Source organism: Mastomys coucha, unplaced genomic scaffold (assembly GCF_008632895.1).
Source record: "Mastomys coucha isolate ucsf_1 unplaced genomic scaffold, UCSF_Mcou_1 pScaffold1, whole genome shotgun sequence".
In the NCBI taxonomy this organism is placed as follows: Eukaryota; Metazoa; Chordata; class Mammalia; order Rodentia; family Muridae; genus Mastomys; species Mastomys coucha.
Window position 1 is genome coordinate 86,622,663 of NW_022196891.1, and position 16,119 is coordinate 86,638,781.

The 16,119-nt window shown below is 46.3% G+C and overlaps 2 long non-coding RNA genes across 2 annotated transcripts in view; both read left to right on the forward strand.

Moving 5' to 3' along the window:
• LOC116068640 overlaps positions 1-8,262 on the forward strand; it is a 31,222-nt gene extending 22,960 nt beyond the window's left edge. Inside the window, exon 4 of the long non-coding RNA XR_004109649.1 lies at positions 8,105-8,262. This is a non-coding gene — a long non-coding RNA (uncharacterized LOC116068640). The remainder of the gene's footprint in view (positions 1-8,104) is intronic.
• A 3,892-nt stretch (positions 8,263-12,154) lies between these two features.
• On the forward strand, positions 12,155-12,419 carry LOC116068653. Its single transcript, XR_004109654.1, has 2 exons — positions 12,155-12,220; positions 12,349-12,419. It is a non-coding gene; the product is annotated as an uncharacterized LOC116068653 (long non-coding RNA).
• The last annotated feature ends 3,700 nt before the right edge of the window (positions 12,420-16,119 follow it).

The window sequence follows — 16,119 nt, forward strand, 5'->3', positions numbered from 1 at the left end:
TGAGGATGGTTTGGTGCTATGGCTGCCATGTTGAGAAATAAAACTCTAATGAAAAACACCTGATCGGCAACTTCATGGGCAGCTACTCGAATGTTTAAGGAAAATAAAACATGGGCCTCTTCCTCCTAAATGAGCTTCATGAGACGTGGAGGATGAGAAGGACGGGCAGCTCTTCTGTATGTCCTTCCTCTTCTCACCGAGCTCGACAGGTGGAAGCAGACAGACGGGGGGCCTAATGCAAACACAGTGTGAATTTGCCTTATAGCCTTATCTCCAGCGATCTTCAACAAACTCCCTTGTACAACACAGGTATCAAAGGCTCTGCAGGAGCCTGGGAAGACGCTGCTTTGAAGTTCTAGTGACAGGTCCTTGGAAATGATGTTCAGATTATTATTGACATTTTTGTGGCTGTTGTCACTGGTGCTTGGATCCAATAGACCCCAGTCCATTGGTGGGAAGGGTAGAGCAGACATGAACAGAGCTGCTGAGGCAGAAGGGAGGCAAGAGCTCAACAACTAAGGGGCTGTGTTTTAACTTCCTGAACTACTTTCTAACCTTGCTGGGAGAAAGAAAGAAAGAAAGAAAGAAAGAAAGAAAGAAAGAAAGAAAGAAAGAAAGAAAGGAAGAAAGGAAGAAAGAAAAGAAAGAAAGAAAGAAAGGAAGAAAGAAAGGAAGAAAGAAAGAAAGAAAGAAAGAAAGAAAGAAAGAAAGAAAGAAAGAAAGGAAGGAAGGAAGAAAGAAAGAAAGAAAGAAAAGAAAGAAGGGAAGGAAGGAAGGAAGGAAGGAAGGAAGAATAGACCAATTGCAAAATTTTTTCATTTTAAAAATTGAAAAGGTGAACTCTACCATGCATGCATAGAATTAATTTGTGCTTCTTATTTCAGGTGTTATGTCCTGAGTATAGATGGCTGTAGACCGGTGATAAGACCCTAACACAATAATAACTTTATTATTAATAATCTCTGTCAGTAGTTATAAGGTAACCCTGTGGGAAAGGACACTTGTCCCACATTCCAAACCCACTGGCAGTGCGCATAGCATCTAGCAGGTGGTTGAATCAGGGTCTAAGGCAGAAACCCTGTGACAAAGATTTTCCTGTAGACATTTCAGACATGTCTACTTGCCCCAGATAGGAGGCCCACCGCAGACCACAGTAAGGATGCTGCCAGAGTCCAATGACTGGTAAAGCAATGGGTGTCATATCAGCTACTTACAGGAAATGTGGGTAAGGGGTTACAGGAACAGAAATGACTCAAGGACAGGCGCATCTGTAGAAGTTAGGTCATACTCCCTTAGCCCCACACTCCCAGAAATAAGACACAGACTCAAAATATATTTACAAACACTTTGTCCACATAGCTAGGTTCTTCTCCGACTAAAGCAGAAGTTAAAATAATCCTTGTATTTTAACCTACATTCTGCCACGCGGCTGGTTACCTGTGCTCAGGTACCGTGAGTTCCTCTCTTCACATCTTCCTGGGCAAATCTTCTTGCCTAGCACTCTCCCAGAACCCTTTCTGCCTCCCGGATGCCCCACCTCCTATTTCCTGCATAAGCCATAGGCCAAGGGCCTTTTAATTGACAGGTGACGCATCCACGCAATGCAGAAGGTATTCTCTCCACGAGCAAAGCTCATCCCTGCATGAATGACAGCTCACTAAACCTTGCAACGTGGAGCCCACTGCACGGCCACGCAGGAACAGGCTGGAGGCGTGCTTTATCAGGGTGGCAGTTGCTCTAACCCTCCGCCAGGCAGCTCAGCTGGTTCTGCTTCTTCTGACGATGGATCTGGTCCCAGAGTCTTCTTAGCAGCTTAGCTGTCAGGGAGGGGGACCAAATCTGCTCAGTTTCAGAAACTTCCTGAAGTTGTTTTCAGTTGTTTACCTTCTTGCTTAAGGGGCATCCCTATAGAATGGAATGTTTCAATCTCAGAGGAAATTGCTACACAACCCTGGTCACTGAGCCATCAAATTCTATGCTCCATGATCAAGGGACTGTGTCCCTTCTGATTAACCACATGCAGGTACAGTGTGAGTTGGCAGAGCCTTGGTTCTGGTCCTGGGTTTCCATCTTTTGTTTAAAGATATATGTATTCACTTTATATATGTGTATATATATGTATTCACTTTATATATACATATGTGTGTATCACATCATATATAATGCATCATACATTATATACAAAAACATGCCGGTACACACTGAAGCCAGAAAAGGGCATCAGAGATCCCTTGGGACTGGACTTATAGGCAGTTATGAGCCACCCCATGTGGATGCTGGGAACCAAACTCCAGTCGTTTGCAAAAACAGCGAGTGTTCTTAGCCACTTAACCATCTCTCCAGCCCATTTTTAACAGGCTAATTTGTTTAACTATTGGATAGTTTGATTTCCTTATAGAAATTTGGATCCTTGGCCCTTATCATGATATGTTGTACAAGTACCTTTCCTTGAATGTGGATTGTCTCTTGAGGTTATCTGTCTCTGACGTACATGGGAAGCCTTTCAGGTGGGTACAATCCTGTCTATTTTGCTTTTGTTGCCTATGTTCTGGCCTCCGATCCAAGAAACGACTGCCTGGACCTGAATCATGAAGCTTTCTCGAGGTGTTGTGGTATTTTAGTGTTTCCTGTGTTTAGTCCATGTTGTGGTGACAAGAGATAAAGTTCACTGCACGAGTTCCTCCTGAATCCCTGTGACCACAGAGCCTCCGAGAAGCAAATCAGAGGAGGAGGGAACAGTTCGGTTCGTGCTGGCCCAGTTTCCTGGGGTTCATTCCACCTTGGCACGGAAGGCACAGCTCAGCGGGCACAGGGTAGTGCCGGTACCAGACGCCTCTCTCTTTCATCCAGGCTCCTATGCCATGGGATAGTGCTGCTCACGGTCAAAGTGGGTTTTCCTCCTGAGATGATTCTCCTTCCTGAAAACATGCCTCTCCACTTTCCTACATGATTTTAAAGTCAACCAAGAAGAAAATGAGAAGTAACTGCCAGAATGAGAGTGTATTTTGTTTCTTCTGTAGGTGGGTACTGGGCCCTCCAGAATAATGGATGCCTGTCCTTGGAGCCTTGTTAAAATGCATTTGATTATAGATAGGTGAGCTTGTTTCTTGGATCTCCAAACCTATTCCATTGCCTAATATGTATGGCTTGTGTCACGATATGATGCTGTGGTTATTACTAAGCGTTTATTGGTCACCTTTGCATCACTGTAACAAACAACCTAAGGAGGCTAATATAAAAATGAAAGGTTGATTCAGGTCATGGTTTATGACCTGAACTTGTTCAGGACATGGCATCTGCATGAGCTCAGTTTTGATAAAGATGACAGATGGTGACATATCATGGAAGTGGCTTGTGAAAAAGTCGGTATGGACAGAGAGACTAGAGTCCATGCTCCCTTTGTTGGCACACCCTCACTGACTCATGGGCTTTCACCAGGCTTCACCTCTCACAGGACCACAGATGTTCCAAATACTGTACCCTGGGACCAAGCCTCTGCGTGGGCCCCTTTGCCAGATGGCCCTCTAAACCAGTATATCTCAACCTGTGGGTTGTGACCCCTCTGGCAAACCTCTATCTCCAAAAGTATTTACATTAAGATAAGATTCTTAGCAAAATTCTAGTTATAAAGTAGCAGTGAAAATAATTTTATGGTTGGGGTTTACCACAGCATGAGGAACTCAGCATGAGGAAGGGTGAGAACCACGGTGACACCATAGCAATGAGAACAGGGAGATGGTTCAACAGGTGAAGATGCCTGACAAGCCTGATGCCCTGAGTTTGATCTTTGGGACCCACAGGGCAGAATGAAAGGACCAGGTCCAGAAAGTTGGCCTCTGGACTTGTCATGAATACTGTGGGATATGAATGCACATATGCATACACACATACAAACACAGGAAGGGAGGAAGGGAGGGAGGGAGAAAGGAAGGGAGGAAAAAAGGAAGAGAAGGGAATGATGGAGGGAAGGAGGGAAGGCGAGGGAGAGAGGGAAGGAAGGAAGGAAGGAAGGAAGGAAGGAAGGAAGGAAGGAAAGAAAGGAAGGAAGGAAGGAAGAGGAAGGAGGGAGATGGGAGGGGAGAGAGGGAGGGAAACAAATGGAGGAAGAAAGAAAGAGAGGGAGGGATGGAGGGACGGAGGATTTTTAAAAAGATAATGTCGAATCATACCAATAATTTTATGATATCTTTTGAAAGCTAGTAGTATGAAACCTTCAGCTCAATTCTTTTTTTTTTAATCAAGATTTTTGGGTTATTTGGAGTCTTTTTTGTGATTCCACACAAATTTTGAGATTTTCTCCCCTATTTCTACAAAGAATAACTCTGAAATTATAATGGTTTCCTTCAGTTTGCAGTCACTTGAGTGGTGAGGGGGAGTGAGAAGTAGTAAACAGAAAAATCAGGAGAAAGAACTCAAAGATAGTTGCTTTGTTCCCAGACAGCATTGTGTGGAGACACAGCAGACAGAATGGAGTGGGCCTCTGAACAAGACCATTAGAGAAAAGTGGGGAATCCAAGAGCCCCATAGGACACTCAAGCAAGGGTCCCCTCCCATCTCAAAGGAGCTCTTTACTTCAGTAAAGCTGCTTTAACTTTGTGATTCCCATAGACCAGTGGCTCTCAACCTTCCTAATGCTGTGGCCCTCTAATACAGTTCCTCATGTGTAGTGACCCCAATCATAAAACTACTTCATAACAATAATTTTTCTACTGTTATGAATCATAATATAAACATCTGATTTTCCCCATGGTCTTAGGTGACCTCTGTGAAAGGATTATGGACCCCCAACAGGTCGAGACTCATAGATTAAGAAATTCTGCCCTAGACAACCATCAGCCATGGAAGTAGTATGGGCATTCAGCTGTGCAGACAGAGAGGTACCCATAGTCCTGTGTAAAGTGCAGCCTTATTCATAACAGTCAGGATATAGAAACCACAGTGCCCATCAGCTCGTGAGTGGGGGCAGTGGTCCCTGGACTCGGTGGAATCCTACTCAGCCCTAACTAAGCAGAAGGCTCTGTTATTGTGGCATGAATAAACCTATAGACACTGTGCAAAATGAAGTAAAGGACATGTCCCATATGGTGTTGCCTCTGTGCAGGACCTGAAACGGTCAGTGCTGAGAAACAGAATATCAGTTATCTGGAATGGGATCCGGGGTGAGGAGGAGAGGGGTGTGTTGATCAAAGCAGACGGTTTTGACTACAGGAGAGTAATAGGTTTGGGGGCCCACTGCGCACTTCAATAATAACAGTGAGTGGGGTGTGTTCCATTTCAAAATAACTTTGAATGTGGGTTTCAAATGTTCTCACCGTAAAGGAATTAGCATCTGAGATGGCAGATATGTTTACTCCCTGGTCAGACTGCTCCATAGCAAATGTATGTTCTGAAACATCACACTGTGCCCTAGAGCTGCGTACCATTATCATCTGCCGATTAAATAAAACCTATTAAAAGTAAGAAATCAATGCCCATAAGCTGATCACAACTCTTTCCCTCTGTCACTTCAAGGAAAACCACTGGTGTGACCAAGAGCACTCCTAACCACTGTCTGATTTGAGTCTTTCAATAACCTGGAGATACATATCCCAACCTCATAAATGAGAAGGCTGGGGACTCAAGACAGGAGTGAGCCATCTTCAGTCTGTAGCCGATGAGCGGCCGAGCAGGAAACCCGTTTCTGCTGGTCTGAATCTAGAGCCATGGTCACAAAGCTTCAGAAAGGGTCTGCTATTCAAGTACCATAACCAAGCCTTAAACACAGCACTTGCTACAGGAACTGGCTGAACGTCACAAACCGCAACGTGACGCATGCCTTGAAGAACTCAGACACAGGCGGAAGCAAGGCAGGTGGGAACAGGAGAAGTAGGAGACAGGACAGGGAGGCATCTTCAGCAAAGAACTAAGAGAGGGCTTCTCAGTGCAGATCCTGAGCGGTGCTGCAAGTGAGAACAATCCCAAGTCAAGCTCGCACATGGGCTTTCCATCCAGAGCACCGGTGTGTTAACTCCACAGCAAAGGTATGGCTTTTGAAGCTATAGAAATACATTCACTTAAGACCACAGTAGAAGAGGATTGTCTTAGTCAGGGTTTCTAGTCTTGCACAAAACATCACAACCAAGAAGCAAGTTGGGGAGGAAAGGTTTTATTCAGCTTACACTTCCACGTTGCTGTTCATCACCAAAGGAAGTCAGGATTGGAACTCAAGCAGGTCAGGAAGCAGGAGCTGATGCAGAGGCCATGGAGGGATGTTACTTACTGGCTTGCTTCCCCTGGCTTGCTCAGCCTGCTCTCTTATAGAACCCAAGACTTCCAGCCCAGGGATGGCACTACCCACAAGGGGTCCTCTCCCCTTGATCACCTATTGAGAAAATGCCTTACAGCTGGATCTCATGGAGGCATTTCCTCAAGGGAGGCTCCTTTCTCTGTGATAACTCCAGCTTGGGTCAAGTTGACACACAAAGCCAGCCAGGACAAGGAGGAAGCAGGCATTCGGTAGGAAAGAGCCAGATGGAACAGAAGCCTGTAGGCCACACTAAGGAGTTCAGATACAATCCCAGGAGTGAGGAAGAGCCGTTGGCTCAGGAGGGAGGGATAGAGTCTGGTTCACATGGGACCTGGCTACTAGGGAAGAGGCTCACGGTGCACCAGACAAAATCTTGAAGCCTCCCCTACTCACCCCTCAAGCAGGTCTTATCCCATGTGGGAGAGAAAACCAGAGTCACAAGGAGGCACTCGCTCAGCAGCCTGAGCTACACAGAGAGATTTGTATCTCAAAGAAGACAAGAGAGGCCTGGAGGAGGAAGGAAGCAAGCGAGGGAGGAGGAAGGGAGGGAGGGAGAAAGGAGGGGAAGAAAGAGATGGAGAAAGGGCAGGGAAGAAAATAGTTAAATATGAGGGAGCTAATTAGAACTCAGGGACTATCGGAAGACACATGGCCAGCACCGACCAGAGCATTAATTTTCACATTGGGAGAGAGCGAATGAGGAAGTTGTTGGTAAAATATCCATGGACTATTTATTTAGTGACATGCCGCACAACACAAAGACAGACAAGCTGTGAAATAAAAACAGCTCAAACCTTTTCATGGGAGGTTTAACACAGCACATGTGCACGTGTGTTTGTGTGTGTGTGTGTGTGTGTGTGTGTCTTGGTGTCCCGAGGCATCTCTAAGTTCACAATTCAGTCTTGAGACCTCTGTCGCTTCTGCTGGCCTGCATTAGGAAGGCACTGTCTGAAGCCGCCATGTTCTAGCTCCCTATCTGGATTCCTCAGCTTTATATTTTCTCAGTCTTATTTCTCTACCCTGTCCTTTTCCAAAAGGACTTAATCTTTCTTTGTGATTTATAGCATCCTTTGAACAATGAGTACCTTATAGATTCCTGGTCATTGATCCTCAAGGGGAGGGAAGAAACTATCTGTACCAGTTGCGACATTGTGTGTTGCTGTGACCGAATGCCCAATGTAAACAACCAGAGAGGGGTTGATTGGTTCACAGACCACAGTGTCCTGACCCCATGTGCTTGAGTGAAATGTCATGGTGACGCGAGCAGATGGTGGACGCTGTCCTTCATTTCTTTATAGATGGGAGTAGAGAAGTAAAAACACAGAAGGTGTAGCCAGCAAGAACTGGTTTCTAGTGCCCCAGTTTGTCAGCTTTTTACCTTTGACCGCCTCCTAACAATGTCAGAATCTGTCAGTCATTCACGTCACAGAATCTGTCATTCACCTCACAGAACCTGTCATTCATGTCATAGAATCTGTCATTCATCAAAGGATTTGTCCCATCGTTTCATCAGCTCCCGCGTGATACAACTCTCCCTGGGGACACTATAGGTGCCTCTAGAGATGTATGTTAGTAATCTCCTAGGAGTTTCTTAATTCAATCAAATTGAACTGATCATTAAAATTAGCCATCACACAATCTGTCTTATGAATGATGTGACTTCCCACAGAGATTTGTGGTGACGTGCTATTATTCTTAGCTATATGGAACAGTATCGGGAAGCACTTTTAGAACATTTACTGAAGCACTGAGCTGAGCATGCTCTCAGAGCTCCACACTCACCCTTTTGTGCTGTGCTGATGTTATCCCATTTTACAGGTGGTGAAACTAAGGCAGACGTTAAGTGCCATGCCCAGACTCCAGAACAAGTAAGAGATGCTACCTGAGTTGAAACCCAACCACCTGACTTCAAGTATGAGTCTTTATTTCCTTATTGTTTCCATAGAAAAAATCTAGAAAAGATTTGAATTCATGAGCCACCTGGTTGTTTAATGAATGTCTGCTGCTTGACAGAGCATGAAGGAATTTGAATGTACTTATTATGTCTCCTGTGAAAGACATACAAATAGATGTTTTACTAGAAAGACATGGAGAAAAACATGAACTAAACCCTCTGCAAGAGCTCCTGCCTGTTGAAACCATGGAAGCTGGAGAATAATCTATCAATCTGTTTCTTTTGTCACCACCACCCATGAAGCCTGGGCCCAGCAGACAAGGGGAAGCCTTCATTCCAGCAAATACATTCACTTCGGTTCACATCCTCGGTCCTCTGTGTGGTATGCCCGAATGAGAGTGTTGTACAATGCTCTAGATTGCATGGAGCAGAGTAACGGAGTGGGCAAGTTCCAGGGAGCCTCCAGTGTCCTACCAAATTCTCCTAAACTAAAGCAGTTCATAACTAAAGCTTGGTGCTGCTGTAAACACCTTACTAAAGGACGGGGTGCTCATTCGCAGCTTCAGAGTCTATCTTTGGGGATGCCGACGCAGGGCTTTGTGGTGGGAATTTTGTGAGGAGAAGAACTCTTGTAAGGCAGCTACTGAGTGAAAAAGAAGGTACCGATTCAGGATCACACAAGTCCCTTCAAAGAGCACACCTCCAGTGCCCTAACTCCCTCTCAGTAAATGCCACCTCTTACGGGTCACACTGCCTTCCACTACTGCCAAGGTCTGGTGACCCAGTCTTCACCACACAGGACTGTCGGGGTCATTGCAGGTCCAAACTAAAGTAAGCAGCCACCGGTTCCCAGAGGTCAATATTATATGGAGGTAGAGATTCCTTCCTGCTTCCTGCGCCCCTTCAGAGACCTTCCGAACTGCCCATGCTACGACTCCTGAAGTCCCATTCTGGTTATGTTCCTCACTGCACCAGGGTCTTGGACAGGAGTCCTCATGGGAAATCCAAGTGAGGAGCAGGTCACCAAGCACACTCTCACCCCAGCTCCTTTTAGTAAAGCATGTTCCCACCTTCCCTGGGTTAGCAGAAACACACAGTTTACCTGTGGAGTACTCAGTGCAGGAATAACGCAATCAAAGTCGCTCTGACGGACATTTAAATATCATTTTCCCATCACCTACAAGAAGAAAAAGAGGAGGAGGAGGAGGAGGAGGAGGAGGAGGAGGAAGGAGGAGGAGGAGGAGGAAGGAGAAGGGAAAGGGGAAGAGGAAGAAGAAGAAGAAGAAGAAGAAGAAGAAGAAGAAGAAGAAGAAGAAGAAGAAGAAGAAGAAGAAGAAGAAGAAGAAGAAGAAAGAGAAGGAGGAGGAGGGAGAGGAGGAGGGAGAGGAGGAGGAGGAAGAGAAGGAGAAGCAGCAGCAGCAGCAGCAGCAGCGGCAGCAGGCAACAATTCTAGGTTTTAGAGCAAGCCTACCGCACAGTGTGTATTCTTCCATGAGATTCTGATGAACGATCTTTGAAGAATCACCCATGCCATTTTGTTCAATAGGTTAGGAAACTCAGGCAGTGGGGCTAGCCCAGTCTGTAAAACACTTACCTTAGAAGTATGGAGACCTGAACTCTGTCCCCAGAACCCATGTTTTAACGAAGAAGGAAAAGGCCAAGTATAATAGGGTGGTGGCACACACACTTGTAACCCCAGGGCTTGTTAGGCTGTGCAGCCCAATGCACAGCAATAGCCCTAATACAGTGAGAAGCCCTTCCCTGGAGCAGGTAGGTTGCATTTCCAGTGTGGAGTGTACACACATGGGGGTACACACGCGCACGTGCGCGCGCACATACACACACACACACACACACACACACACATACACACCACATGAACACATGTTTAAATTAGGGGCAATAGGAAGCTTTCCCTGGAGACAGGTGAATCTGGCCTGGATACATCCTTTCTCACATCTCTGATGCAGGCTGTCATTACTCCAAGAGAACAGTGAGCTACAGACGCTCAGGCACCTCTCAGCTTGGAGGATGAGAGATGACAAATGCAAAACAACCTCAGACTATCTGTGACATATTCTAGAAGACATGTGTTGTAATATGGAAAAAATCACAAGGGAAAAATCTCCAAGGGTACTAGAGCTGGAGGTTCAAATGTCAGTGAGGGCCCCTCTGAGGACATCTCCACAGCACACTGCACACAGGGAGGAGCTGTGTGCCCGGACCATCTCTCACAGCAAATGTCTCTGCTTTGGCATTGGCTGGATGCAGCGCTTCTCCCCAGCTGGGGGTGCTTCGAATTGATTTCTCTGAAAGAACTCCTGTTGTCACAAATGATGGTTACCTCTGAATCTGCAGAGAGGCAAATGGAACTCACCAGGAAAATGATGAAACAGACGGGTTTTTGCCTAAATCAGAACAGGGAAATAGATAAGTATCAACTTGAAATTACCTACTCTAGCCGGTAAAATGGGAGACAGAGAAGGAGATGCTGTACTGAGAAAATGGGGAAGCTTTACACGCACAAGAAAAACACCACGTGATAGGTCGGAGAAGAGGAGCCATGGGCATTTTCCACGTGGCAGAAGTGAGTTCTCAACATAGACTATGAAGAAAGGTGTGTGTGTGTGTGTGTGTCTGTGTGTGTGTGTGTTTGGATGAACAAACACATGTTTATTTATTCACATGTATACAGAGGCCAGAGGTCAGGAGTCAACCTTGAATGTCCATCCTTAGGAGTCATCCCCCTCTGTCTTTCCAGACAGGGTCTCTCACTGGAGCTCACCAAATAGGTTAGGCTTCCTAGCCAGTGAGGCTCAAGGATCTGCCCGCTTCCCCCTCTCCAGGGAAGGGATTTGAGGTACACCAATTCTAAGGATTGAACTCAGGTCTCCCTGTATGTGCCACAAACATTCTATTGAATTATCTCCCCAAACCGGAAGCATTATACTTAAGGGACTTTCTCCTGCAGTGATCTAAGACAACCTAGCAAAGTGGGTTTAAGAATGCTTACTTGGCCAGGCAGTAGTGGCACACGCCTTTAATCCCAGCACTTAGGAGGCAGAGGCAGGCAGATTTCTGAGTTTGAGGCCAGCCTGGTCTACAGAGTGAGTTCCAGGACAGCCAGGGCTACACAGAGAAACCCTGTCTCGAAAAACCAAAAAAAAAAAAGAATGCTTACTTGACAGAACAAAGCAGAGCCTGAGAAATCAATCGGAGCACAGACGTAAGAAGTAGAGGCTCACGCCCAAGGCCACCTCTGAGACGGCATCCTCAAACGCCCATCATCTGCATTTCTGCATTGGTCATTGAAGTCTTTGTTTTGGCTAGGGGCTGGCAAAGGAACGGGCTCTGTACATGCTACCTGTGTGTGCAAATCCATGTGAGCCACAGTTGCCGGCCCAGACACGGCCGATTCTCATGCACATGAGAACAGTGACCTTAGCATGGATGGGATCGTGAGGAGACGTCTCCTCTTACCCTGTCTTGTAGCATCCTCTCCTCTGGGGCTCATGGTGCAGGCAGGCGGGTCTCTGCATGGTGGAGTCAAGACTACCAGACGACCACCATGTTACCTTGAGGATTTGTCTCACAACTTGTAGAGAAAGGGGGGAAAACCCAAAGGCACGTCGAGTGGGTCAAGTAGGATTTCATCAACAGAGGCCAGTCCTTTTTCTGGAAGCACAAATTAGAGTTTAAAGGAGTTTCCCCACCCCTAGGATCTATTTCTCCTTGTGTTTCACAGAGACCTCATGCATTGCAAGATCCTTATCCACTGAACTTCGTTCGAGTAAATTAAATTCAATCACCACATTTTATTCATCAAAGACAGTAAGCGCAGATCAAAGCTCCTAATCTGACTGAGATAACTAATATTTCCACGGGGTGCTAATTACAATTCCAGGCTGATGCAAAGGCAGTTGACATTAAATTAGCATGGGCCTAGGAAACGAGAGACAATTCTGCTGTTTCTTCTGCAGATGTTGAAAATGGCTTCCAGTCCTTTGGTGATTCCAGGAATCCCAGCAGGCAGAGGAGAGGTGAGTTCTCCTCCCGGGGGGGCGGGGGACCGTGTCAACGGCCTGGGATGCAATCCCAGAGGGCCTCTGCACATGACCCAACACGCTTTCTGTGAGCTTTGTAATAATGTTTTCATATATGCATACAGGCTGAAGACTTCGCATTCATTCCTAATCACATCACCTGCCACGTGTGTATACTTTCCCCAAGAATCCTAATGATCACAATTCTCCCTGGCTCACGTTGTCAATACTTGTTTGATTACACATCTAGTCAAATACACTGGCACACATACAGAGAGAAATTATTCATCACAATGTAAAAGAGTCTTTCCCTCTCACTCCTAACTCAGATTTCGTGGACAGTGCCACGTGAGTGAAGCACGTGAGTGAAGGGAGGGCAGAAGAAATAATAGAACCATGTAGACAACGTTTAAAATCTAAGACAGTATAGGTGTAGCCAGAGAACTGAGTGTACCTGAACTTCCCTTCCCAGAGGACAGAGCAGTGCCCAAGGGGTGTTCAGTAGCTGACCCAACTAGAGTCGAGAAATCCAGAGGAAAGGGCTCCCACGGGAGCCAGTGTGGCGTGCCCAGACACCGGTGCAGGTTCCACAGCTGCAGAGAATCACTGGGAACATTTGCAGGAAATCTGTGGGTGTTAGAGATTGTGAACTGGGAACCAGTGTGTAACTGTCAGGCCAGTGAGACGGGGAGGAGGCCCAGGATTCAACCCACCCGTGCCAAACAGACATATTCCTCACAGACAGACCAGAACGTACACCCGGATGCATGCAGGATCACTGGGCTAAAGACAAGAAGCAGATGCAGGAAGCTCCCCTCACTCACACTCACACACACACACTCAATACACACACATACATACACACACGTCTGAAAGCACCACAGATTTGCAAAGACAAAGGTCTCTTGTCTCCCCTTCTTCAAGAAAACCAAAGATTCTCTGGGTTGAGTGCACCCCTAAGAACTCCTGTGCTAAGACCTTGATCCTTGGCCTGGAGATTTAACCAGGCAGTCGGGGCTTTAAGAGATAGGACTGAGTGGAAACTCCTTAGATCATTGGAAGCACTGCCATTGGTGTTGTTTTCATGATTCCTTGAGAGAACAAGTTCTTACAAAAGCCTAAGCCTTACCTTAAACCACCCTGCCTTGCTGGCCTCCTATCTGTCCCTGTATCATCTCTACCTTCTACACACCTTCTGCCAGTGTCCTCCCATAAGTTCTCCCAGAGCACAGGCTAATGTGACTGTCAGGCCCCTGGGCCTCCAGAACTCTGAGCTACATTTTTTTTCTTTATTAATATATCCAGCCTCAGGTATTCCACCATAGTAACAGCAAATGAACTGACACAGGAGGTTAACCATTGGTATCTTTGGCCCTGCAGTCAGATGATGCCGCAGTAATTTGTATTAACATGTTTTTCGGACTAGCTGTTATCAGTGGTGACTTGCCATCCCTCAAGTTGTCACCCACGGGGACTCGCCGTCCTCCCCTTTGTCTTCTCACTTTTCCCTTATGGAGGACATACTACGAGAGTAATCTCAAAACTGCATCCTGGAGAACTAGTTGTTCTTGGGTTTTGTTACCATTTATACTCTGCGTGTGGATAGGGGAACATACTCCTGTCTTCTTTAAATCTCTCTTTTAACCTAGGTCTGTTCCAGCTCTGAACCCTTGGTACTCCCTGCTCCCTCTTTCTAGTGCTCATCCCTGGTCCTCTACTCTCCCATTTCCTTCTACCTCAGTCTAACAAGAAATCCCATTCTCTCGGCTCCAGAAGCAGAGAAGCATGCCTTGGTACTAAGCCCTCAGTCGGTGGGTATTTTTGTTGTGTGTGTTCATGGCTGTTAGGGTTTGAAAGCTACACTGAAGTCACGGGGAAGAGACAGTAAGCTGTAGGCGCCAGAAGCATCCTTTCCCACCATTCTCTGACCTCCTACCAACCTCTTCCTCACCGTAGGTGAGGCCCTCTCTGCTCCTATTCCCTCCAGACACCCTGTCCTCTGAAGGAGGAAATGCGGACGGTAAGACAGTTATTCAAAGGGTAGATACAAAGGCTGGGAATCAATGGAGAGGGATTGGAGACCAGCTTTGTGGAGAGAAGTGCAGAAGCCAGGGTGGTTCTGCTTCTTATCTGGCCATCCGAAATGAAAGAGAAAAAAAAAAAACAGAGGGAAGGAGAGGGTAGAGTGGGGAGTCTCTGCAAGGTTGCCATCCTCCACTTACCTCCCCCTGCTTTATGGCTGCGAGGAAATCCCTGGGATTCCACTGACTTGGAATTAAACAGCATCTCCATTTCTTCTTGGTTCTCCTGACTACCTCAAGTCTCACTTCTTACAAACAGGCAATAAGAATATTCTAGAATATGACTTCCTTTTTCCACAGTTATGCAACCACTGTAATTATGTTCATGGGTGAGCAGCCATTGTCCCTGATAAAGCAGAGAGTTCCCAGAACCCAGTCTAGCTTGAGCACAGCATGAACCACACAGGGTAGAACTGGGCCCATTCAGTGGCTGCACTGAATCTCTTACTTAGGTCACTGGGTCAGGTGTTATTGTTCCAAATAGTGAAAGAATAAATACAAGTTACTAATGTAGCTATTAGGCGAATCTGCCTGGGGACGGAGGTAACCTGATTTTCTAAATCTCATTTTCTCCCTCTACTCATTATTTTCTGACAGGAACAGGGCGGTCTTCCTTGGTGTGAGCAGCCTCAGTCTGATGTCCCCAGATATGATTGCTTGGAGAAAGGTTCACCAATAAGAGATAATGTCCTGAGGCTGGAGAGATGGCTCAGTGGTTAGGAGCAATGGTTGTTCTTGCAAAAGACCAGCACCCACAGGGTGGCTCACTAGGACCTGTTAATTTCAGTTCCAGCCGATCTGACACCCTTTCTGATGACCAAAAGTACCAGCAAAACACTCAAAACATAAAATAAAATCTAAAGAATAGATGATAGATAGATAGATAGATAGATAGATAGATAGATAGATTGATTGATTGATTGATTGATTTAGAACAGTGTCCTATCTGCTGAAAGGACATATTTTCTAAAGGCCATTCCAATGGATGCCATAATATGACCACCCCCACTACTTCAGGATCAAGACATTCTTCCTACAGGCTGCTGGCCACTCATAGCTGAGACTCACCTCATCCAAGTTTGACCATCGACATGGGCGGTCCACACCCATGATGAGTTGGTGCGGGCACAAAGCCCAACTACTGCTTTGGCTCCTATTCCCTCCATTCAGGAAAACTCTCATGAACTACACAGGTCAAACAAGCTCCAGGGCATCCTCTGGAGCCCACTGGGTCCTCTATAAAAAGGAAGCAGAGTCGATTTTATCTCCAGCCCAAACCTCCCTCCCTTTCCCACTGAGGCATCTCCCCGACTGGCACCACTTCTACCGAGACCTCAGTGTCTCCCCATCTATTTTCCAGGGATGGAAAGCTAAGACAACAGGCTTGGCATTTTTCTCAGAGACTGGAGCCTGAGGGTCAGACTCCTGAGGGGTTTAGTGAGGAGGGACTCAGGTTCAGCAAGCACGGGACCCAAACAGGCAAAACAACTCAAAGGCACTGTCTGCTTCTGTCTACCATCCCTGCCATGCGTGGGAATAGTTTGGCTAAGAACCACCACATTTGCCATTTCCCTGTAAAAATGCAGCAACAAATGTTGCTTTTGTGTCTTCTCCTACTGCTCAGGGAGAGACGTTTCCCTTTTTGAGGGTTTCTGTGAGCTGGATACGCCTTGTGAATGGTGGTGTTGTTGACTACTTGTGAATTTCTCCTGCTGTTGATTCCGACTCCTTCCCAGCTATTCGCTATTTACCATGACTGGGCATTTTTATGTACCTAAAATCATTGTTGCTTTGTGAACTCACAGGAATGTTTAC